At 41.9% G+C, this 24,620-nt stretch overlaps 3 long non-coding RNA genes across 4 annotated transcripts; 1 reads left to right on the top strand and 2 right to left on the bottom strand.

Moving 5' to 3' along the window:
* Positions 1-234: 234 nt before the first annotated feature.
* Positions 235-5,392, bottom strand: LOC311423465. The gene is made up of 2 exons (XR_014685723.1): positions 5,187-5,392; positions 235-2,164 (listed from the first exon to the last, which is right to left on the bottom strand). It is a non-coding gene; the product is annotated as an uncharacterized lncRNA (long non-coding RNA).
* Positions 5,393-16,906: 11,514 nt separating this feature from the next.
* On the bottom strand, positions 16,907-22,359 carry LOC311429987. Of its 2 annotated transcripts, none has more exons than XR_014688491.1 (4): positions 22,313-22,359; positions 20,400-20,496; positions 17,484-17,541; positions 16,907-17,006 (listed from the first exon to the last, which is right to left on the bottom strand). It is a non-coding gene; the product is annotated as an uncharacterized lncRNA (long non-coding RNA). The 2 variants fall into 2 exon arrangements; XR_014688492.1 differs by lacking the exon at positions 22,313-22,359 and adding an exon at positions 22,097-22,224.
* Positions 22,360-22,440: 81 nt separating this feature from the next.
* LOC311429986 lies at positions 22,441-24,354 on the top strand. The gene is made up of 5 exons (XR_014688490.1): positions 22,441-22,573; positions 22,831-22,876; positions 23,259-23,433; positions 23,546-23,635; positions 24,143-24,354. It is a non-coding gene; the product is annotated as an uncharacterized lncRNA (long non-coding RNA).
* The last annotated feature ends 266 nt before the right edge of the window (positions 24,355-24,620 follow it).

Genomic DNA, 24,620 nt, shown 5'->3' with positions numbered 1-24,620 from the left:
GTCCAGTGGAAATGCATTTTGATGGCCTGACATCTAGTAGATACAGCAGTTTTGAATGATGAAACAGCACTACTAACATTACTATTATATTTTTTTAATGCATTATAGATAGTAATAGAGGACTGTTTAAGAGAAATAAATGCCTGGAGGGTCAACAGAGCCTGGCATAAAGGTGTACATGGGTCTGTATTTCTGACAGCATTAACATGCCTGTCCCTCCCCAGCCTGCCATGCCCCGATGTAGCTGCAGTCTTAAGCAGAAGCTTAAATGCCAGCACTCTGCCACCACTAGTGCCCGCAGATCCACAGTCAGCATCAAAACGCTCATGGGGGAAGAAAAGCAGCACTTGGCTGACACGTTGGTTTTGGTAGGTATGTCACCTGCTTTGTCCTATAGCTGTTCCTCCTATACCTATACTTTGGTACTCGTTACTTGGCAAGGAGCAGCGTGTCATGCTGAGGTCCGTGCTGTCTTATAAATAGCATAGGTGCTGGTAAATTACACGGAGTTAAACCTGCACAACGATGCACTCGACTCAAATTTATCTATTATCATGCAATATTAATAAGCCAGTTCCAGCCCGGCCGCTGGCAACGTGAAATGCTGCTGTATCATCAGAGGAGTGTGATTTACAAAACGCTCATCTCTTGAGGAGAGCCTCAGAAAAAGGAACACTGTATTTCTTTCAGGTTCTTGGAAAAGAAAGGCGTGGAATTTTCCTTACTTTAATGTCCAATATTCTCCCCTGTTTGGGCTCTGCTGTAGTTTCTTCACTGTAAATTTCTCCTTATTTGTGTTTATTATGAAGGAATGTTAGGTGAGTTTAATTTTTCACAAAGAGATGGTATAGTTTTGAGTTAAGAGGCCTTTCTAGGTTGAAAATACTTTTAAATTATGTGCAAATTGTTCCACAGAAACACATTACTTCATGAAGCTGGAAAGCAAATAATCTGAGCAACACTTCTTATGCATTTTTGGGACTATCCATCATAACTTGCTTTTACCATTTGCCTTTGACCAGCCAAAGAATTAGAGGGCTATATGGATAATCAAAGTGCAAAAGGACTTTCTTTCAGGGTAAGTGATGACCCTGAAGACCCAGAAGAGCAAAATGGATTATTTGCCTCAGAGTTTACTATGGAAGGGAATGGCGAGGTTCCCATATAAAAACTTTTCTAACTGGATAATTTTCTCCCATAGAAATGCTAATCGAGGTGATTTTAAACTAAGCTGGCAGAATTAGTGGTAGCAAATCACCAGGATCACAAAGTGCTTGTCCAAGAGCTGTGCAGTAACTGTAACAAATTGTCCATTGTACCAGGGAAAGAAAAAGCAGCAAATATATTAAGGGCTCCAGGTCTTTGAAACAACTAAGCCTCATTTCTCCACCAAAAAAAAAAAAAAAGCTGTGAAAAAGATCAAATGAGGCATAGTAAGATCTGAGCTACTCAAATTTGTTCCAATAAACATTGTTAAAGACACCTGCATTTCTTCTTTCACATCCATTGTACACTTTATATGAGATACCCAGTACTAATATGAATCTAGCACAGCTGCTAAGTATTAAAGCACTGAATAAGTGATGTGAGTATGAGTATCTAATGTTCTTATTATGATAATTCCCAAAGTATTCAGTTTTTCTTTGAACAAAAAGAGAAAATGAAATCCCCAACCCCACTGACACTAATGGAGTAGGGTGAGACACATCATTCCTACCAACCTGCAGAATACAGGAGCTGCTCCACCACCAAGCTCCCTGCTTATTGTCTTTAGGCAGAGCTGGAAACATAGTAATGCAATATCATCTTCTCAGATCAGGATGCTAGACCTGAAGTAGAGTTGTTGTTTTTTCTAACCATTGTAGATCTGTTGTCTTTTTGTTGCCCAAATAAAGTGAATAAGGCAAACCAGAATTATAATGGGGCATAAATGTAATCCAATGCTGTTCCAGAAAGCTGTGACTCAGGTTAGGTCTCATCCCTTTCCCAGATCATAATGTATTAAGTTTTTATATAAAACATTAGGTTTGGCCTCTGCCTCCATTTCCAGGGCTCTGGATTTTCCTAGTTCTTTCTTGCTCTATTCAGATCTCCTTTCCAGATACTGTTCTCCTCATGATCTCCCAAGTGATGTTTCTCCCTTGGCTTTGGCCAATCTTCTGATCTGCAAAGGAGATACCAAGCCACAGTCAATTAGATAAAATCATGTGTCTGCTTTGATTTTGATGAATAATACAGTGGTTTCTACAGGCAAGCTAAAGCACATAGGGACTAATGTTAAAGCAAAAAAGCTGCAATGGTACCAGAGATGTTTGTGACAGATAACACTAACTTCACTTAGCTTTTGTTTACTTTCATCTTTAGCAGGTTTTTTTTTTTTTTTTTTTTTTTTCAAATGAAGTCTTTTCTGCAAATTCTTAAAAGTATTTAAATCCTAATAGAACAGAACCCCTATGGAGTAATTATTATCACTTCTCAAGACATCTTATAATTCACTATTGTCTCTTCCCTGGAGTATGATTTAATTACAGCCATATCATATGCATTGTGTTTTGTCTAAAGTGAAATGACTGCTGTTGATGAGCAGGCATTGCTGAAAGCTGATAATGAGTTAGGCATCTGAAATCTCACCTAACCGGAGGTTAGGAATTGGTGCTCGTGGTGATGATTAACTGATGTTTATTTCTCAACTATAAATAAAACTCCACTGCCTAATTGTCATCTTGCAGAGTGTGTTTCCACTGTGTCTTTCAGATTTAGAATAATCAGCGTTTCTGCATTTATTTTTTTTATTTTTTTTGAGCAAGAAAGCAATTTGCTAGAGTGGTTGGGTAGGAAGCAGTATGTGGTACCTTAGTGGGCAATTTGAGCACAGATGTTTTTGGAAGATAAATTTGGCACATGACTCAAAACTTGGTGGGCTCTCAGAACTGAGGTTTGAATAAACACTCAAATATTGGTGGGTAAATAACGTGAACTGCATTTGCAGAAATAATATTTACTCTATGCCACAAGGATTAACGTTGAAAACATCAAAATAGCTCGGAGAGGCCCTTGCTGCCAGTTGAACTTTAGGAAATGAAAGACTTGAGTAAGTGCTCCGGGCACGGGTGACCTGATGTCTTAATCCAGCTGCCATTTGTTATTAGAAAACAAAAATCATTGCTTGTCATGATTATTGTTCCCTGGTTTTGAGAAGGTTTTATATAGAACTTCCCTTTCACCAGAGCCGCAGATGCTTGTTTTCCTGGATCTTGCAAAGTCAAAACATTTTTAGCTTTTCTTATTCTGGAGGAAAGAAAACATACAGAAATCCCACAAGTACAGAAATCATAGCTTCTTGTGGCTACAAATGATTGTTTTATATATATATATGAGCTCCGCTACCTGGAAAAAGCTTCCATCTCTATTAAATCTGAAGTGAATGTTTAGCATGTCTCCCTCATATTCCCAGAGGAGATGATCCCCTGCTAGAGGGGTATCCCAACAAGCTTTGCAAAGGCAGGTAAACAGAAAGTCACCACACATCCCAGCTCTCTTTTTGAAGTTGCCAGGATTTTCTCCTGGGGTCATTTTAAATTCATTAGTCATAAAATTATAATTGTGTTGTTTTTCCCCCAGTGGTTTGGTTACAATGGATAGATTCTGCGTGCTTACTGCAAGCACGGGGATGAAATAAACCCTTGCTCAGGAAGCTAGCAGGCTTTGATAAGAAAAGAAATGGTGAATGAACATAAGCAATATCCAAGCTGTGCTGCTGTCTGACATTAAACAACACATGCTCAGCGTTTCATGACAAACTGATACACAGCAGAAAGTTACTGAACAAAACCCTCCTGTGTGAGAAACTTGCCAGGGTCACCGTCGTGCCAGAAGGTGCACTGGCAGAGAAGCCATAACATGAGATCATATTATTGGTAGGTATTGCGGGAAGTAGTGGAAAATAATGCTTCCCAGTGAGCTTTTTCAACCTAAAAATTACTTCCCCTGCAGTGTCCTGATCAGTATTGATACCCAGTCACTGTAAGGTTCGTCCTTGCTTGTGGAGCAGAGGAGAGGAATGGTTGCACCACGGCTGGGAACAGCCACAGGCACACTCATCACGAGCAGGCCACTCACCTGACTTCTCTCAAGGTGTCCTGCCCTCCAGACCAGGGCTTCTGGCAAGAAAAACATCATTCCTGCATTACCAGAGCATTGGAAGCACGATTAGTGCCTGGTGTGTTTGCTTGGCCAGGATGTCTCATGGTGAAGGGGCTTCAGCCAGATGGAAGGGATTGGTGTTGCCATCTCACACAACCCCCTAGCTCCGTAGAAATCTGTTTCCCCAGGTGATTCAACTATTTCAGTGCTCTCTTTCTGCAGTTTGACAGGCATTCAGGTGCTTCTGTCAAATATGTTTAGATGCCTATTAACTAAAGTGGAGTTTTGAGATCTTTTTTTTCTTTCTTTGTGTATTCTGTAACACTTCCAGTCGGTCCCCAATTTTCTGCTGAAAGCAACCGTGCTACTTTGCTCAGGCTGGCGATGCTCGATGCCTTTTCTAGTGAAAATTTCTCTCTCATCTCTGCTAAGGTGACCTTCTTTGCTGCCCTGTTGAGAGCCCTGCAATGCAGAAAGCAATAGCAGCCATGGCCTTGCTCTGGTCCTGATGGATGGACACAAAGAAGGATGGTACAAACACTATGTGGTCACCATCAGATCTGACTGAGCCACCTGAACTCCTCCAACAGACTTTCAGAGCTTGTCAAGGATCTCCCTGCCATCTTTTTGGGCAATCATAACAAAGGGCCCCTAAAGACGTGTGGTGTGTTTAAAGGAAGCAGGTAACTAAATGACATCAGAAAGTGAAGAGCTATTTGGAGGGTGGAGATTTAGCTTTTTTCTCTCCCTAATTAAAGAAATGCAGCATTCAGGTAATGAGATCTCAGCGCCTCCCTTACCCAGTTGTGTCTGAAGCCATACAACAAACCAGACCTATTGGAAGCCTTCCCCAGCCCAGATTTTACACTCAGTCATGAAACTTGCTCTTATTTTAAATCCTGTGTAGTCGGACAGCAAGCAAAGTCATTACAGGAAAACAGCAGAGTAAAAAGCGACTTTGAAAGCATTGTCCTTCACAGCATCTCACTCTGCCTGCAACTTCTCCTCAATGAAACAGAAAAAATCAGATTCCTGCTTCTCACCAGCTGCCTCTGAGGTCGGGACAGGGTTCAGCTGAGCTGCTGATGGTCTCCACCAGCCCCGTGAAGCCAGCTGGGCTTGGCAGCTCCTGAATTCCGTTGGGAAAGGAACTTGTTGTGGTCGCTGTGTGTGGGAACTTTTCCTGGGCCAGAAGAAACACGGAGTCCTTCAGGCACAGGAGGTGTTCAGGAGGTCGAGTGCCACAAACCCTCCCCATCACCTCCATCACCGCCCTGCTCACAGCTGTCTTAATAAATGCTTCCAGCCTCAGATAAACTGAGACTCCCACATCACTTTTCGTTTTTATCTAAACATTTACCCTAAATATATAAAAATATATAGTCCCATTTGTATTTGCTTGTCCTAAAGTCAAACTGACACAGATCAAGAAGCACTGTTTTCCCATCTTGTTACCGGCCCTGAGAACTGCATCACATTTTAAAACTGCATTTCAGCAAAACAATGGTGGAGTAAACCCGGCGAGGCAGCAGCTGTCTCCATGGCTTTGTTCGTACAATGCCCGGCACGACAGGGCTCTGCTTCCAGCCAGCCCCTGAGCACTTCTGGAATAAACAGGACAATAGGTGACTGCAACCTTTGCTTAGAAATATTTGTGAATAGCTCTGTAAGTATCATAAAGCCGCACAGAAAGCCTGCTGCTGCCGGGGAGGCGGACTGAGCTCTGAGCAATTTTGACATTCAGATTTACAGCAGACTTTTGGCATCCTCTCTCATTTAGGGATGAATAAACCGCCTTCACCCATTTGAATGAAGGTGTTGTTTCGTTATCGGCAGCCTCTGTTCCCTTTTCATTCGGCTTCCTTCAGGTGTGAAAAGTGATTGCACAAAAGAAAGAGGCAGGCTGGGGAAGGACTAAATGCTCTGATTCCCCCAAACATCCTCCTTCCTTCCCTGAGCAAACTCTATTGCAAAGCGTGTTCCTCAGAAGAAACGAGACAGAAAATGGTGGTAGTTTTGAAAAGACTGTAAAGTATCTGTGCAACAAATCTGTTCATAGCTCCAGTGGAGAACATCTGGAAATGCAAATGCAGGTGTTTGTCTTCCGATGCTGATCTGGTCCAGCTGCTTAATTACAATCTGTAATTAGAATAGCTAAAATATTATTGTTATTTATAAAATCAGCCACGCCAGCCTTCTTCATATGGAAATCTCTTTAAATTGTCTCTATCTTTTTTTCAGAGGGAGGGAGCTTTGGCTTTTGGGACCTCATCTCCCACCCATGTGTCAGACCCAGAGACCTGGGCAGGTCAGGTAATCTTTCTGTGGCTCTGCCCACACTAGACCTAGCTGCTCATTTCTGAAAACAAAAGAAAACAAATTTAACTCATCTTACACCGAATGTTGGTTGTAACTCCTTGGCACATGCTTCGTGCAGCTGCCATTCGTCACCGGTGAGATTCTGGGTGAAGATGAGATGTTTGACTGACAGCTGGAGCATTTACATTACACAACTCTGCCAACACGCCAATTTTTCTATTGTCTCTCCTGTTCTTTGTGTCTGTCTGTGAACGAAAGAAAGCAGGGCTTTATTTCATGCTCTGTGCACCTGTGCTCGCCAGTTGGCATCTCTCAGCCACCCCCTGGCCCAGGTGTTCCCCCCGCCATCCCCATCCACAAGAGCCCTCCAGGACACTCCAGAACAGGCTGCACTTGCAGAAAGCCTCGTTCTTGTTTATAATTTTTTCTTGCCTACCTTATGATCATGCCTGTTACCATAACATCCTAATGCCTTCCAGAAAGGCAGCGCATGATAAAGTTGGCATCAGTCCTTCATGGATTTCCCTGTCTCCCCCTCTCACATTATTTCCTTTCTTGCTTCCTGAACAATACCTGCTTTGCTGTGATATTATTTTCTACGTGATTTCACCCTCACACGTCCCAGGTTACCTCTCCTCCCCAGTACCCAACATCTGTACTGCCTTTCATGAACCATGAACAAGTGCTTGGTCATAACACAAACCCTCCCTGAAATCTCCTTGGATGGCTTTGGAGCAAAAGGAGCAGCTCACAGTGTACCGCAGGTGGTCTAGAGCAGAAATTTGCCCTGACTCCATTTCAGAGTTTGAAGAGCAGAATTTAAAGTTGGAAAGTTGAAGGTATAAAACGACAAGCGTCTCACAAAAACAATTGCTGCTGACTGAGAGGTGAGGTGGAGGGAGGGAGGGTGTGTGGGCTGAGCGTTGAGCAGCACACGGGAGCTCCTGCCGCCGATCCGCCTGAGTGATGTGTTTGTGGTGCCTCATAATTAACGCCTAGAAGTCTTTAAGCTGATGGTAGGCGCTGGTATCGATTAGGACAATTTACTAATTCTATGTCTGCGTCAGCTATCTTTCTCTAAAAAATAGGATAAAACATTTACCCAAAGTGTATAATTAATGTGCCTGAATGCTCTGAGACTCCACAGCCATCGTGATGTCTGGAGCACCGCACAGAGCTCTAAATACAGCCGCTGAACACGCTCTGTGGTACCATGAGGTGTCTACCTTAGACTCAGAGGAGCACAAACCTATTAGGAAAGGGAGATCCTGTGTCATCTCCGTGACATTTGAATGTTCCCCAGACCCTTGGGTTTTCTAAATGACACTGGATCCCTGTGTATGAGCAACCAGATCAAGTCACTGCAGTCTTATGTTTGGCCTCTGGCACCCTTTACAGTACGGGAAGGGTTTTCTTTATATCATGGACAACCATCTTTGCAGGACAGGCTGACTTTCACATGCACAGCAAGATGAGCTCGAGCTCCCAGGACAGCTTGCTGGTGCACACACTCTGCTTAGCTCCCCAGGCTTGGCTGGTCTTCTCTCACAGCCATAACTCTGCATCAATCCATCACCAGCACACTGGTGTTTGGAATATATCTACAGGCAAAATAAATACAGGAAACAAATACATAAAAACTAAAAGCAATTAAATACATTGTAAACCAAGGTTATGAAACTAAACATGAGAGCTCAAGTTTTCCTTGGAGAAATCTGCATGCACTCTGAATTTACGAGAAAGTCACTGATGTCATGGGACCATGACACATTCATCACCTGCTGAATTACACTTCTTGACCCATATACTTTCATTATCCAAATGCATATTCTGCCATACGCTTTCAAAAGCATATATTTTATTTTATCCAAGAAGTAGGACTCATTTTTGAAAAAACTAAAGCATGAGAATTCTTTTCCCCTTTTCATTTTTGCCAGTGGAGAGCAGCCTTGTCCGAAAATCAGGTGCTCAGGCTGAACTTTCAAAATGGATTTTCAAAGTCTTAAATTACTTTGTGAAAGTTAATATATATTGATGTGTCTCAGGTGATCTTGACTTCAATTTAAGAATAAAAGGCCTAATTAAAGAGGGAGTGATCTCAGTAGCGCTTCTGCAGTGTGAGTCAGGAGCAGCTACCGTGGTCAGCCCCAGTAATATGGCCTTCTGCATTAGAAATGCAGTTGCAGCTAATGATGAATTTGAGAAATTGCAATAATTATCTATCTCAATTTATTTGTTCTAACCTCAGTCAGAGACCAAAGTAGTAATTGCTGTTATTCCTAGTCAAATGATGGAGGTTGCTCTGCTCTAATTCCTACCAACATCATAATAGCCCAGAGATAATAATGACAAAGAATTATAGACTTTGCTTGAATGTTATCAGACTGGGCTGAGGCATCACACAATTGCACTATATGCATAACGCTCAACGGAAACACTAAAAAAAAAAAAAAAAAGCCACTAAAAAAAGAACAAAACAATACAAAATACAAAAAACACAAGCAAACAAATAGAAACAAAGAAATCAACAAAAAACAGCAATAAAAAAACAGACATTCTAAATAAAATCAATTAATTGGCTGCCTGTGTTTGCCCTTAATGTGTGAAGTAATTTGAGGCAATTCTGCCTGAGTAACACTGTGGTAGGTTTAATTTAGATGTCATAGCAAAATGTGTACTTCGAGTGTTTGTCTAACCCTGTCCACCACATTTCAGTTACAGGGAAAGGAATTAAGTTGCCATTTTTCATTTCTTTGTTATGTACTTAGGTAATAATATATTTTAAATGTTAAAATGGCACAAATGAAGTGGGAAAAACAGCTAGGCCCCTTTCCAATTACATGTACGGACGCCAAGAAAGCTATAGTGTCTCCTTATGAAGAGGGATTTTTAGCAGAACATTTATAGCATAATAAGGGTTTTCTTTTTTTTTCTTTCTTTTTTTTTTTTTTTTTTTTTTTTTTTAATTTTTTATTTTTTGGCTGTGTAATTGACTTGGCTCCCTAAGGTCTTTGGCAAACATGACATTAATTAAATTTACAGATCATACTAAATTGTAAGGTGTTACAAAACCCAGGATAGATAGCAAAATAATAAAAAGAGAGCTGCAGAATTTAGAGATATAAGTAGGTAATAAAATGAGATTCAATCTGGAAAAAAGCAGGTAGGGAACAATGAAAGCAAAACACAGAAACTGTATAGCAATCAGCTACATGGAAAGCAGTAATGAAATTAAAGACTGTAAAAACAAACCCAAACAAACAAACAAAACCAAAACCCACAGCTTGTTGGATGTGAGTTTATATACTGCAGATGTCATCTGTCTGTAAGTGCCAGCTTCAGCAGTGAGTAGTTTGAAAGGATCTGTCCTGTGGTGTACCAGTACAGATCTAAACTAAGTATGAAGCCATTGACACTTGGGTAATAGTAATTCAACCCAATATTCTTTTCATTCATTGTGTCCTTTATTGCCATGTGCATTGCTGCAGTGCCTTAAATATGCTGAGTACAAACACTCTTCTTCCTGAAGTAGCTGGCTCCATATAAAAGGTACAAGAAATGGTGACTGTAAACTGTGAAGGTCACTGCAAATGAAGATGCCATAATGAAAATGAGAAGAAATACACAGTATCATCAGCGGTAGGGGACTAGTAGAAAGTTTCACATCAGCATTACGTACTGTTGCAAATGAGAATGTACACAAAGATGAAGGTGCTGGGCTCGCAACTCAGCCTGAGAAAATGAAGGAGACAAATGTATTCAGTGGGAGTAGTCAGCATGGATTCACCAAGGGCAAGTCATGCTTTGCCAGCCTGATGACCTTCTAGGATGAAAGGACTGGCCTGGTGGATGGGAGCAGAGCAGCGGACATGCCTACCCTGGCTTCAGTCAGGTTTTTGGCATGGTCTGCCCTCAGACCCTCATAGAGGAGCTGGTGAGGTGTGGCTGGGTGAGCAGACAGTGGGATGGGTTGGAGCTGGATGAGCAGTCAGGTCCAGAAGTACAAAATCTGCTTGGGGGCCTGTAAATAGTGCTGTACCCCAAGGGTCAATACTGTGTCCAATCCTGCTTAACATCTTTACCTGATGATGGATCAGGGCATACCCTCAGCAAATTTGCTGGTGACACAAAACCAGGGGGGCTGGCATTCATCAGAGAGTCGTGGTGACTTCAGCAGGCTGGAGAAATGGGATGATAAACATCTGACAAAGTTCAACAAGGAGAAATGCAGAGTCCTGCACCTGAGGAGAAACAACCTCAGGCACCAGCACATGCTGGGGACCACCCAGCTGGAAAGAAGCTTGGCAGAAAAGACCCTGAAGGGGTCACAAAGGCCCCTGAAGAGCCTCAGAGATGTTGAAGGGACAGGAGAATCTCTCATTTGAGGACAGACTGAGAGCTGGAACCATTCAGACTGGAGAAGAGAAGGCTCAGAGAGAAACTCACTGATATCTACCCGGAGGGAGGGTGCAAAGAGGATGGAGCAAGGCTCCCAGTACCAGGACATGAAGCAATGGGCACAACCTGGGACACGGGAGGTGCTGCCTGAACACCAGGAGCACTTCTGTGCTGTGTGGGTGACTGAGCACTGGCACAGACTGCCCGCAGAGGCTGTGGGGTCTCTTCCTTGGAGACCTTCAGAAGCCGCCTGGACGTGGTCCTGGGCAGCCTGCTCTGGGTGTCCCTGTCTGGGCAGGGGTTGGAGCAGCTGGCTCCAGAGGGCCCTGCCAGCCTCAGCCATGCTGTGATTCTGTAACAGGAGGATAAGTACAGTACAATACTTATGAAGATAAGATTTAACATTCATACATCAATTAAAATGTAAATATTAATATAAGTTTAATATTTAGTTGCAGGATGTGATCCCTTTGTTGGCTTTTTTAAAAATATTTCTGTTAACACTGCTATTAAAAAGATATATTTGTATGTGTGTTTTGAATTCAAAATTTTAGATCACACAAATCAGCCAGAACAAAATGGTCTTTCTTATCCGGGATACGATGAACAAACACAGTGAAGAAAAAGTCCTGCATTTATTCCAAGCACAACATGTAAGCTATTTTCAAGGATTATTCAAGTAATCTCAGATACATTCTCAATACACATAGGGAAGCAGGATCCATTCAGATTAGTGTATTTTGCTACTGTACCATTTTTTTTTCATACACAGATAGCTATCACCCTCATAAATGCCTGAAAATAGATTTCTTTAAACCTGTGCATATCCAGTTTCACCAAGCAGTTCAACCCTCTGATAAACTTTATCCAAGCTGCATTCCATTTCTATTAGAGGAAGATTGCAATATATCCATCTTTGACGGGAAAAAAAAAAAAAAAAAAAAAAAAAAAAACAGTTATTTTTATTTTATACTGTACCATAAAATGTCCTCAGCAAATTTCTTCTGGGTCTGGGAAATGTGCTGATTGCACATGCAGCACCAGCAGGTTTTTGGTGTGTATCTAAAGGGCTTTGCACTGCAAGGCTGGGTCTGCCCTGTCTGGGGAGGTGGTGGGTGGCTGGGCAGACCCCAGCTGCTCCCGAGCCTCTGCTTTACTCTGCACCGAGCATCCCCTGGGAGCACTGAAGCCTTGGTAATGCCACCATTTTTTAAATAGCAGCCATATATTTCTCACTTTTCTTGCCGTCTGATGTTTTAAAAAGCAGGAATGAGCAGAGCTATAGGGTTTTATAGCATTAAGTAAATTGAAAGACAGATTGATTTACCTTCCATACAGCACTATGTTTCGGTCTTTTCAAATCAGAATGAATTTCCCTCTTAAAAATTGTTGTAAGGTGTCAAGCAGGAGTAGTGTAGCATAGCCTTCCTCAGAAAGTGTAGTCATTGAAATGATCATTCTCTTTGTACTACCTGCCATATATCATTAAATTGTTTATGAATAGTGGAAACATATAAACAGACCTCATACCCAACAGTCTTTTGTTTGCCTCTCAAAATATAACTACAGAATATACCAGAAACTAAAATTGTTCAAAACCAAAAAGCATGCACAGCTGTAAAGCACCTCAGCAAAATCTCAACCATCCTCAGAACAAAATCTCTAAACACACAAAATCATACCTAGATTTACCCTTTCTTTCATTTTTTTTTTTCCTAGGAAAATGAAAGTCACTGAGCTCCTATTTCATTTAGAGCAGAGAAATATTTTTTTTTTATGTGATGGAAAAAAAAACACAAAACAAACACTGCAAAGGAGGACGACTTTTTAAAAAATGCATTTAGCACCCCTGTGACAGCATGCAACGGGAGCTGTGCTGCACAGAGAGGCTCGGTGCTGTGCACAGCAGAGGGTTTTACCACTCTCAGAGAAATGCACCAAAGTCCCAGTGCAGGGGATGCTCCACTAGCAGGCATCTCCACTCACTGGTGCAGCAGCTTGGGCAGCTGGGGGAGGCAGCACTGGGCACATCCCTGGCTGGAAGGACACTAGGACACATTATACAGTCTATTATACTGAAAATGAGTCAGCAATGTGCCCTTGCTGCAAAGAAGGCTGATAGGATCGCGGGCTGCATGAGGCAAATTGTAGCCAGCAGGTTGATGGAGGTGCTCCTTCCCCTGCACTCAGCTTCATGAGGCCACACACGTAGCGCTGTGTCCAGTTCTGGGCTCCCCAGTACAGGAGAGACATGCACGTACTGGAGAGAGTCCAACAAAGGGCCACGAGGATGATCAGAGGGCTGCAGAACCTCTCCTACAAAGAGAGGCTGAGAGAGATGGGGATATTCAGCCTGGAGAAGAGAAGGCTCCTGGGAGACCTCATTGCGGCCTTCCAGTGCCTACAGGAGAGCTGGGGAGGGACTCTTTGTTGGGGGTGTAAGGATAGGGCAAGGGGTAATGGTTTTAAACTAAAAGAGGGTAGGTTTAGATTAGATATTCAGAAGAAATTCTTCACTCAGAGGGTGGCGAGGCCCTGGCACAGGCTGCCCAGAGAAGCTGTGGATGCCCCATCCCTGGAGGTGATCAAGGCCAGGCTGGATGGGGCTTTGGGCAACCTGGTCTGGTGGGAGGTGTCCTTGCCCATGGCAGGGGGTTGGAATGAGATAATCTGTAAGGTCCTTTCCAACCCAAACCATTCTATGACTCTGTGATTTTATGATATCTAACACTAACTCCTGGAAAACAGTATTGCACCCTTCCAGAGAACAGCCAGCACAGGGTGCTCAGAGCTGTATGTCTCCTATAAGAGCCAGGTGAAGGGCATTTAAATGTAGGGGGAAGATATTTTACAAACCCAAGTGTTCTCTCTGAAGGACGTGCAGCTTCCCAGCACAAGTCCATCACTCAGGCACATGCCTCAGCCCGGGCTGTGGAAAGCCCTCCTTGGGGATTTGTCTGGCTGGAGCCTCTAAGTGAATCGCTGGGGTTTTGTTTACTGCCGATTTCTATAAATGAAATTACAGCTATCGCAGTCCATGACATGTGAGTGTCAGGCAGTGTGTCTCATCCCTGCAGGGAGAAGAGACATGCAAGACAAATCCTTAAACATTTGTGGAAATTGTGTACGTACATCATCCATGCACCGGTGGGAGAAAAACCTCACCTTCCTCCTTCCTCCAATCGCTCATACTAATGCCTCCCGGGGCTGATAGTCGCTGTAATTGTTATTAAGGCATCACCAACATGAGAACAGTTGAAAAGTGGACACAAAGCTTAAAAGAGACAGATTTGAGATGTAGCAGCACATTATGCAATGAATTTCCACTGAATGAAGAAAAGAACTTTATCTTTTTTTCTCTTTTTTTTTTTTTCTTTTTTTTCTTTTTTTTCTTTTTTCTATGCTATAAGCCTGGATGGTGTACCTTCATAAATCATTTCTTCTGATGAGCAGCCTTGAGCAAAATAGCAGTTTGGACAAAATGGTGCTCTTCCCCATGTTTTGGTACATCACTGAGTTGTAATCACTTCACAAAGGCTGTTAAAACCAGTCCTGCAGATTGCCAGATATCCGAACAGAGATTAGCTCACCATTATTAGTAGATAACATTATTTTTCCGAATTAGCTTCTAGATGGGTGAGCAGAGAATAGCAGGAGGGGGAGATAGTCGTTTTTGTAGATGTCATTTTTGGAATATACCTGCTGACACTTCAGCAGAGGTTTGAGGCAGTGCAGGCTTAATTTAAAGAAACAGCAAGTTAAACTCCCCTTTGAGGCTTGAAGTAGATTTGTTCATTTCATTAAGCGGCAGAGCTTGTGTGACAAGTAAGTGAGGTCTATCTACAGTATCAGCTAATCAGGATTATGGCGGTCCTGGGGAGAAGGCTCAGGTTGAGCTGAAAGCTATTTTCCTGGTGTTTGTGTCCATGTGCACTTAAAGACATATGTTGGGTAATGGGCAGGACCTTTGAGACAGCCCCATTTATGACAATAATGAGAAGTGCTTTATTGCTTAGCCACATGTCAGGCCCAGCGTAGGAATTACAGTTTTCTAAATCGCAGTAGTTACCCTCCAGGGCAGAGTATAACCAGAGTCACGGTATGCTGCTGTTAAACATACCCGTGGCACACGACAGATTAGTGCTTAGCAGGGACGAAAAGCGTGAGGACAACAGCTCTGCAGCGGTGGGAGACGCTATAGTCAAAACAAGCCCCGGGGGCACTGGATCCATCAGCACTGGCTGCCCTGCACTCTGCCCATGTGCTAGCGACACTCTGTGAGAAAGTCTGAGGCACTTGGCCAAGAAAGAGAAATTTTTCACCTCATGTACAAAATCACTCCTTGGTACGGATGGCCAAGCAGCTGCCCTTCTGCACCACGGAGGGGTTGCTTGCTGGAGATGCTGAGCTCAGCTGCTGTCACCAGAATGCGGTCTGGGCTCTGCAGGCTCTGTATCCACGTCTGTGAATTCCCAGTGGCTGTTGGCTTCAGCACTTTGCTCTTCCAGCTCGGGGCAGCCCTGCTCATTAGCAGTGACAACATTATCTGTCAAGCACTTCTGCATCTCTCTGAGCAACTGCGGCTCCAGAAGGACCAACTGTTGGAACTGGTGTGAGCGTTGCACCAGCTGCTCCGAGGTGGAAGCCTACTGCCAAGTTGGTTATATTCCCTTTTCCCTTATCACTTCCACAAACCCAGTAAATAAATTAATTTGCATTAAAATATATAGTATCACACCACCCAGTGATGTTGACTTCTTCCAGCAGCTTTGCATGCTGTGTTTTTTGTTTATTTTTTATTTTTTATTTTTTTTATTTTTTTGTCTCCATATCCATAAAAAGTACATATAAAGTCCACCTCCTGGAAGTGGAGGAAGCAGACAAGTATTCAGATTAAATGCAAAGGCACACTGTCAGAGCTAATTGCAGGAGGGCTCCTGGCCATCCCGGGTTAAATGAAGAACCCTGGAGGTAAAGCATCCACTCTGCTAAACAGAACCTGAAGGGAAAGTGACTTTCATGAAAATGAAGAAAAGAAGGAGGGAATTGGGAACTATTAATTCCTTGATGATCTATAGTTGAGAAAATGTGATGAACTACAGGTTAATTCATTTCCTGAATTAATGGTTATTATTTTCTAAATGTCCATCTGGGTGAATCATGAGGGTTTTCTCTGGTGCCTAATTTTTCTATGGTAAAGATTAGGATATAAGCAGTGTTGGAAAGAATGTAAATCATGCATTAGAAATCAGAGCAGTTTCATCTTAATTTCCAATCCAATTCACCATTTCTTCAACTTGTATGGTAAGAAAGGCAATATTAAGGTTTGTTTAATTCCAATCTTGCACTAAACCCAAGGGATTAAAGCCCTCACTGGCTTTTCAGAACAGCTTACTTCATTCTGTTTTAAGTATTTGAACGTGTTAGGTGTTCCTTTCTGTGCACTGTTCTGGAATTGGTTACTGATGACCATTACACTGGTTCTGATCCACCCAGCATATAGGTCTGTTATGAAAACTCTACCATGAGATGGTAGATAACACTAAATATTTAGTGAAATTTGGATCCCTTCAGGGATGTGGAACTGAAACCAGTGTTGATACACTGACAGGAGGTCTCCTACACCAACAGATGTGGAAGGAACATCCTTGGCCATCTCCTGGCCCTACAGGCATGGGTGTGTTGTGTGTGCAGGAGCATCGTGTGCTGCACTGCAGGCATCCTTTTCTGGAGAAAGATGGACAGAGCAAATGTGCCAGGGAAAGCAATCTAATTGCTTCTTGTACTGTGGGAAGGCTTCGTGGTTTTACACTGCTAAGTTATAAGACATGATATAGAACAAAGTAATTAAAATGTGCTGTATTGAAATGTAGTTAACATTTACATTAGGTTTATTAACTGGAAGTTTACAGAAAGCATAGGGATATAGGGATTTACTTGCCAAAATAAATTCACTTAAACGTAATATAAAGAATTTCCACAAAACAAAACAAAGCAAAACAAACAAATAAATATAAATACTTCAATATCTTTCATCCATAGAAATGTCTTAATCCTTATCTGACTCAAAGTAGCCAACCCAAGCATGGAGGAGCACCAGATCCTGCCACGGCCCAGCCTTACAGCTCATCACTTAGATGCATCACCTACAAAACCCAGTGAAGCTGTATTACGGTTGATTCCAGCATCACACCAGGAGTTGTCTGCAATCTTCTATGTATGATACAAATTAAGGATGATTCTCACTAACAATTTTCTCTTAACATTCAGAAATATCAAAACAAACATTAGGAGAAAGACCTCCAGATATATCTCCCGAAGAAGAGGCCCATACTGAGCCATTCAGATGTTTGTCCTCTCAGGTACAGGTTCAGGTAGTTTGTAAGCAGGTATGGCCCACACATGGTAGTCATTCAAACAAAAATAGCCTAGGCAGGTCTGTTTTATAAAGTGCCTTGAAGACACGGCCTCTATGAATATCTCCTTACAGTTGTGAGTTATGGTCCCATGTCAAAATATCCCCCCCCCTTTCCCAATACAAAAAATTAAATAAAATTAACACCAAAACCATTTTTTTTCTCTGTTTGAAAGATTCTCCTTTTCTTCTTTCAGCTCATCCTTACCTCCCACATTAGGGGTGCATGTCCAGATGCTTTCCACAGCTGTCAGGTGCACCATGATCTGAAAGCAAGCATCAAAATAGGGATGGAAATCTCATCTGCTTTAATTAAGCCCTCTCCTGAAATTGCAGGCCTTGTTCATTTTCTCACAGAAGCAATGTGGATTGCCATGCGGTATACAGGCAGCTCCTGTTGTGTGACACACGGTTAATTTAAGGAACTGCTGAAGGAGGTTTCAGTCTTTGGGACTGGCAGGCCTTCCTCTGTGACCTGCTTTATCCACATGAAAAAGAGCTCGGGTGAAGGTTACTGCATTAACACAGATCAGCAGCTCTAAGTGAGCTGGAATTGGCAGGCAGTGTTTCAGATTTTGGCATGTCAATCAGCAGCAGCCGCTCAACAAGACAGAAAGCAGACACCTGGAAATGAATATTGAGGAGACTAAAATTTTGCTGAAGAGGTCAGAGGTGGGAATATCCTCAACTGAAAGTACACTAAGAAGAGGTAATAAAGAGATGTCTTTCAAAAGTTTGATTCTACCATGCTTTTCATAAAAGATATCATCTATGGTTTCATATATATTTTTCCTCACATGCTTGTTCACACTTTTTTATCTTACTGTACTGAACAAGGGGAGAAGATAGATATAATACCAGCTGCGCTCAGAGCACTTCAGAAATGCTGCTTACTCCAAAGCCAACCAACCAAACAAAAAAACCCTATATTTTCTGTTAGAAATTGGAGAGTCCAGGTGATCCTGTGATAGGTACGTGATGATAATATTGTATTTGTTTAGCACAATGGAGCCCCGGTCCTGACTTGTGCTTCTGAACAATTTTGTTTTGACTATTATTTTTAACGATGTATTACTATTATTGTTACTATTATTGTATTTGTTGTCATCATCATTAAGAATTATGCATCATCATCCAAGGTTATTTTCATTTTGACCTTGCAGTCCTGAAGTCCATAGGGTATTGCTGCCACTCACTTTTAGCACAATTAGGTTAATTTCCTAAATTCTGATCTAGAACCAGATTTTTTTTCTTTTTTTTTTTTTTTTTCCCCCATACAGTTTTTCACATTTCTGTTAAGAAATCAGACTCAGTTGTTCTTACCATTCCATGTATACTTTCTTTCTTTTTTTTTTTCAAATAAAATGTGTCATTTATGGATTCCCAGACAGAATTTTCTACCAAAATATTATAACAAGTAGCCTTTATACTCCCTATTCATTTTGTTATGCAGAAAGAGCTTCTACCATGCAGTGACACTGAATGTTCTGAATACCAACAGACAGCATTCTGCATGTGACATCTGATTGTCATGCTGTCATGAAAAATATCCGGATGGTACTATGAATACATTTATGTGGGGTTTATTTTAGGAGCTAGGATGACAAACCCATGTTCCTATTTCACACTGTGAAATGAGCAGCTCTGTGCTTTAAGAAAACAAATGGAGAAAAATATTTTAATATCCTATATAGTGTTGCTCCTGTTTTATGAGCAAAATGTGTTTATTTTTCTTTCTGGTTCTGTGGACCCCAGGAAAATCTTTTAACCTTGCAGTTCTTTACACCATTGCACATTAAAGCTGTCAGAAACTAAACTAATTAAACTGAAAAGCTGCTTACTTCTCTTTCTGTATGAGGTTAAAAAAAAAAAAAGAAGATACAATTACTGGTTAAATTAGGGCACTGAACAGATTTTAAAACTATGTGCAGTCTAAAAACATTATGAATATGAAATCTTTGTTTTATAAATTACAGCTTGCATGCAGGCCTGGGCACCAGCCTAACTAGGAAGATGATGACAAATTAGAACGAACTTTAAGAAGAATAAAATGCCTAACATAAGGGCTATAGCGAATGATTCATGGAGAAAGACTGTAAGAGCTAAATATTTTAAGATGCCCCACACAGTGTCCCAAAATGCTATAACTGTTTACATGTCCTGAAAGATGTAAGCAGTGAGACATTAGGGAGATTGTTTAGAGTGCTTCTAAGAGGTATAATTGCATATAAAGGTAGGAAACTGAGCAAGGGGAGATTCGAGTTGACTATCCAGACAAAATTTTAACAAGAGGTCTAATAGACTGTGAAATAGCTTCCCAAGAAAAGTGCTAGGAGTCACATCTCTAAAATGATTTAAAAGCTGACTGGACACATCACGTGAAAATATAATGGGAAGAGAATACAGAAGCAGCTCGTGGTGTGCTTCTGACTTGCGGTTTATGTGGTCCCTCCAGCTCTGGCATTTGCAGCACCCATCGCCAGCCCTGCTTAGCACCCCTATGCAGCTGGCCAGAGCTGAGACCAGGAGGAAGGTGTACTCCGCAGTCCATATTTTCACCAGTTCTCCAAGTCCACTTGGGTCCCCTGGAACTCCTGCCCAGATGCTGCTGAACCCCGTGGTTTTGCACACAAGGCTTTGTTTTGGGGGCCAGCCCATGGTCACCAGATGCTTGGTACTGAGGTTTGAACTCAACCCATGAGGTCTGAGGGGGAAGCTCAAAAACAGGCACTGCCACTTACCTTTGCTGCTGGGTTGAGAGGACAGCCTTGTACAGGGCAGGTGAGTGTGCAACTCGGTTGATATGGGAGTCTGGCTTCATTTAGATTATGACAAGCCCTTGAAAACCCTTCCCAGCCTTCCCCCCAAAATTAATTAAGGCTGCTGCTGGCTTCACTGCCATTGTCCTTCTATATCCTTCTGCTCCATTTTATACAAATAGTTGAATGCTTACTGTCCAAAGAAGATGAGTATTTTGCATAAACATTAGACAACCAAGTGGAGTATGAGAAATTAGGTGTCTGTAAGGGGAGCCTGTGCATCTCACTCAAGGCTGAGTGGTGGCAGCATAGCCCTTATATTGCCAAGTAGAGCAGTGCCCAAAGACATGAGGATTTGGTCCTACCTGGCTCATCAGTTGGCTGATGGACATCTCCCATCTGTGATCAGCTACATTGTGGCTTCTGGTTTCTTCTTATGAAATCCTCCACCCATTAACATGACTGCAGGTGCATACATATGCATGAAACAAACAGGAAATCAGTATAAAAATGTCAATTTAAACTTTTCTGTGAATTTTCTATGTTAACACTTCCTATATTCCACTCCTGCAAATAGTTTGATACCCAGAAGGTTCTTCAGTGGAAACTTGCAAGGAAATTTCACACAGAATGAGGGTTACAGAAATGAAATTTTGTCCTTGTGAATGCTAGATGGATTAGGTTATACATATCCTTAGGTGTCTTTTTTTTTTTTTTTTTTTTTCCCCAAGTTTCTTCCATTAAAATGTACAGAACAGAGAGGAAACGATTTGGAGACGGACCACTTTGGAGACCTCAAAAGTTAAGTGCCTCTATGGAAGCAGTGGTATTAGCAGCAGTAGCAGTAATATAAATACATCTTCAAAATAAACAGAAGTGATGAATCTATCATTAAGACACACAGTAGGGGCACCAGGAGGTTCATGGTTTCCCCACAGGTTTTCCCATAAGGTTTTAATATAATTCCTTACTTCCCTCTAGTTTTGTGCTCTTTGATTTGTAAAACAGGGATAACAACACCCATAGAGTGTATTGGAGGGACACGAGTCTGCAGTGATTTCACAATTATTTGAACTGCTCTGGCAATAAAGACCTCAACAGCACAGGCTGAAGAGAGGAGCCAGCACTGGTTGTTAATACGGGTGTGATGCTGGACCCGGTAAATCATGCTGGGAAGTAAATTTTCATCCTTGAACACAGCAGGCTACTCCTAGCAAGAGTTGTTTAGGTGACAAAAAAAATGTTTTGGCTGAGTTCATTGATATCCAGCTAAAAAGAAACGAACAAAAACATTTATGAAGTAGTTAGTCTTAAAACCTTGGAATAATCATTGTCATAAAGTGTAGTTTGTTTCACATCAACTCTTTGAATCTAGACATGATAAAAGCATGGTGTGCTGTATTTGAAACAGAGCAGTCAAATAATGATGGCAGCAGTCGGGAAAAGCAAAAAAAATATGACTACTTTTGGTTCTGAACCTGCAATAGTGAGGCATGATGAGTTTTGTTTAAAAACGGGGATACAAAACAAATTTTCAATTCACTGATGAAAGCGAACTGCACCCTCCCATCAGCCAGCCAGAAAATGTGAAAGAATGCTGAGAAATTCTCTACAGATGATCAATACTCAGCTCCACTTGATAAATATGCCCAGACATTGGAAATAATTGCTTAAGCTCTACAGTGCCATTATGTATTTGAAAAACTAGCTATAGGAAATGTAAACCATTGAGAGAACAAATTAGGGAGTACATTATCATTAAGAGCAGTATGCTTATGTGGAAAAAAGTAAAGGCACTAAGAGCTGGGCTGTATTGCCATGTGCAAAAAGTCAGGAGAAATAACTGCACTGTGTTATATACTCTCATTCCACATGTTGACTTATTTAATACAGTAACAATTTAGTAATCTAATAGTGTTAAAGACCTAGACATATTCTGCATGTATTTACCACTCAAAATGTAAGCTATCACAAAAATAAGCTCTCCTGTTCCTCTCTGCCCATCATCAGGAACCTGCCTCAGCTGGCCAGTAAGAAAGTCCACACAGATTATCTCCCTCACCTTCACAGTGGATGGACACAGCAGCAGGGTAAGCAGGTAATCAATAAAACAACCGAGTTCTCCTGGGTGAGACTTGGAGCAGGGACTGTATCGGTCACCCTCGTGAAGTCCTGACCCACCAAAACTCTTCAAGCACCACTGTAGTGGTTAGTGAAGAGTTGGCCACAGGGACTGACCTCTGTGCAAGCCCACACCAACACCCAACCAGGCACTCACAGGGCAGATGCAGGAGCTTCATCAGATTTAGGATGCCCCAAGATTACTTGCTTGGCTGCTTCAGGCCTATCTACCACGCCTGTCCTCTGTTAACTTCTTCCTTAACCTTTGCCCATCTGAATGACCTGGCCACCTTGAAAGAAAGAGAAAGCTGGCCCATTCTTGCTGCTCTCCAAATAAACAGGTTCTCCTGGCATGGGATCCAGACCCAGAGTGGCAAAGCCTAATTAGAAGAGCCATATGAGCAGCTTCTGTCCTTTGGCCAGTTTTGCATTTTCAGCCTCTCCCTGTTCTTCCAGAATTGATCAACAGAGCTCATGCAGAGACCCCTGACTGGTGATATGTACCGGCGTGTTTGGAGATGGGGTGTTCAATTACACTGATATGTTATATCTGAATTTATCTTACCCCTTTGACCACTTTATCTGCTTCTCAAACCCTATCTCGTAGGATTTATCTCAACAGTCCCCAAATGGGAACAGCTCCCTGTAGCTAATATTTCCTCTTTTTCATTTCAGACATGGAGTTTCTCTCAAAATGACACCTGTGTGAGCTATTGGAAAGGTAAAAATCCGTGCTATTACAGTGACAAATTTTCTTTGCCTAGAAATGTCAGAGCTTTAATGCCCCATATATACTTTATTGGATATGACTAGAAATTGAACCCTTTATACCAATGGAAAGGAAACATTCCCAGTCTCCCAGGTCTAGAAAGCTTTGAGATATCTGACTGTTAAGGTATGAAATATTTTTAAGCATATAAAACCTATTTTTGAAATGTTACAGCTACTTCTAGGCTCCAATATCTGGACTAGCAATCGTGAAAGCCCTTGGCTCTTGAAATGGGATGATATGAAATATATATCTTCTAGACAATCAAAATCCCTCCAGAACTTTCAAAGTACATTATTTTAATTTTGTTTTCTGTTTGTTGGTTTCTTTCTAGGAAGCTCATGGACTTACTTAATTCTCATAACCACAGGAACAAAACCAAGGAGGAATTTCCTGAGTTTTGCCTGCAGCACATAAAAAAGAGAAGAGGCACTGCTGGTTTTTTTTTTTCCCCAGGCTGCAGAAAATCTCTGAGCTGTTCTTGTAGACTTCTCCAGTTCTTGTTCTAGGTAAAGTAGAAAAAAGTGGAACAAATTAAAGCCTATAGTGCTCTAAACTTCAATTTTATTCTATTTATTTATATGTTTGTTTGTTTGATTTTATTTTACCATCATTATGAAGACTGTATGGAGCAGACCTCTTATGAAGAAGGAATGCAGGAATATTGCCTCTCCATCAGCACCATCACATGTGAGCCTTTTCACCAGTTAGGTCAGTGTAGATTTGTATTCACACAAACTCACACAAGAGTGGGCAAACTTGCTGTAAAGATCTTCATGCCTCAGTGTTTGTCAGAACCTGTTAATAAACACTAGTCATAGACAGCAGCTGGGACAAGTGGAAAATATTTCACACTGATGTATGTTAGTCACAATCACAGATGAACAAATCAAATGGTGAGGCTTTGCTTTTTATTTTTATTTTTCCAATAATGGGATGTTTTATTTTGCTAATTAAAATTAGCAAATTTAAGTTCTCATCACTGTATGGCCATTGCTTGTTCTTATGATCTTGTTCCACACCACAAATAGTGTTTCAGGATCTTTGAGAACAAGGTGTGTTCCTTTCCCCCCAAGGAAAACCCTCATTGCTCTGCCTACCTTGTGCCTGGCAGCATAAATTAGGCTGGTTCCTTCTACACATCAAAGGCAAATTAATGAGATATTAACATAAAAACACCAAACAAAAATGGGAAAACACATCTGTGTGTGCTGACAGCCTGTTATGCCGTGATTTGTCTGGAAGAGGAAGCATCAAGCCTGCGTACCTTGTGGAACTGTACCACGGCAGCCATCAGACCGTCCTGTCTGCCTCAGCTACGTCTGGGTGCAGACTGGAGGAGCACATCAGAGTTGAAGTGGTTGGACAGTGATGCACCCCGATACCTCTCCAGATGGGACCCTGCCATGCTGCGGAGCCCGTCGCAGCACCCGGCTGACAGGCACCTGCCTCACGTTTGGAGGTAGCCTTCTGTGACAGAAAGGGGCTGCTTTCTCTGCCGCTTCTGCCGCACTTTGTTACACTTTACACATCTTGCCGTATATCTGTGATGTCCCAAATGACAGGTGCGTGTCTTGCTGAGTTCTACCGGGGGCAGAAATTCCTAGACGAGGGAGCCCGCAGCCGGGGAAGCATCTGGTAGGATGAAAAAATGCTGTCTTGTACTCTGTCAAGTGTAATTAGAGTTGCCGGTTGT

This window comes from Aythya ferina (assembly GCF_964211825.1).
Source record: "Aythya ferina genome assembly, chromosome: 1".
Taxonomy (NCBI): domain Eukaryota; kingdom Metazoa; phylum Chordata; class Aves; order Anseriformes; family Anatidae; genus Aythya; species Aythya ferina.
The sequence above is the reverse complement of the archived record's forward strand: the minus strand, read 5'-3'. Positions and strand labels throughout refer to the sequence as shown.